This window comes from Mirounga leonina, unplaced genomic scaffold, assembly GCF_011800145.1.
Source record: "Mirounga leonina isolate KUSES-001 unplaced genomic scaffold, KU_Mleo_1.0 Mir_239, whole genome shotgun sequence".
NCBI classification, from domain to species: domain Eukaryota; kingdom Metazoa; phylum Chordata; class Mammalia; order Carnivora; family Phocidae; genus Mirounga; species Mirounga leonina.
Genome location: NW_023270624.1, coordinates 964,306 through 965,583, shown reverse-complemented (window position 1 = coordinate 965,583; position 1,278 = coordinate 964,306).

Below are 1,278 nucleotides of genomic sequence, written 5' to 3'. Positions count from 1 at the left end.
TTTTTTTTTTTTTTTTTTTAAGATTTTATTTATTTGACAGAGCACAAGCAGGGGGAGCAGCAGAGGGAGAGGGAGAAGCAGGCAAGGAGCCAGAAATGGGGCTCCATCCCAGGACCCTGGGATCATGACCTGAACAGAAGGCAGATGCTTAACTGACTGAGCCACTCAGGCCACCCCCTCTTAAAAAAAAAAAAAAAAGGTTTTATGATAATATTCTTTAAGATATATGGGAGCCATTGAACTTTTAAATTTTTATTAGAGAATGTTCAGAATCAGACTCCATCTTTTACATATTCTTAAGTATTTCAAGGATATTTTTGAAAGTTAGACCAAAACTTTTTAAATATGTGCTATAGGCTTTTGGATTGCTTACTGAAAGAGAAGTACACAGTGTAGTACTCTTAGTTACTATTATCTCCCTTATTAGAAAATAATTTAATTCTAATGTAAAATACCTATGTTTGAAGACTTGGGGGAAAAAACTATTGATGTGGCCTTCATGAGTTCTAGACACTTTTGCCTTGGGCCACTTGTATTTATTTTTTACTGCATTTGTATAAAAATAATACTTGAATAAGAACTCATTTTTTTTTCCCCTTCTGATTTTAAAATATTTTTGTGGGCCCTAGTAAAATGTTAATGTAACAAATGTTTGAGCTGTTGGTGGTCCTGGCACCTCATGTTTAACTTTTTAGCAATTAGGGTGCCCATGACTGTTCCTTGTATCTCTTGGGCCAAAGCAGGCTTAGTTACCTAGTTTTAGTACTGAGTCACTGCTCCTGTTTTTTGCCCCAGTTTCCCACCCCCTATGCCTACTGGTTGTAATACTAAACGTAATTGTCTCTGGTTGGATTTTGTTGAGTGACTCAGTTTAACCTAAGCCACCATCCTTAAATGGCAGGCCAGGTTCCCTGTTTGTTTTGGCTGAAATCTCATCCTTTATAGTTCTAGTCCCCGCTAACGGAGCTAGACTCTTCTTCACACCCTCCTCTTCACATCTGCTGGGGTTTTTGTTTTTTTTTTTTTTTTAAGTAGTACCTAGGAAACTTGTTCAAACTTTTCTATTAAGTGGAAACTGAGCCCCAGTGATTCAGAATGGTGCAAGAGGAAGCCTCTTCCAGTCTTCCAGCTCCCTCGTGGACAATTCCGACCAATTATGAGGCCGGATGTAAGGAATGCGGTCGAAAAACAGCTGACACTGAAAAAGCCTGGCTACTTTGGAGTTTATGAAAACAACTCAAAAAGGCTGCAGGGCAGAAAATGGTGAAGCGCTGTAGT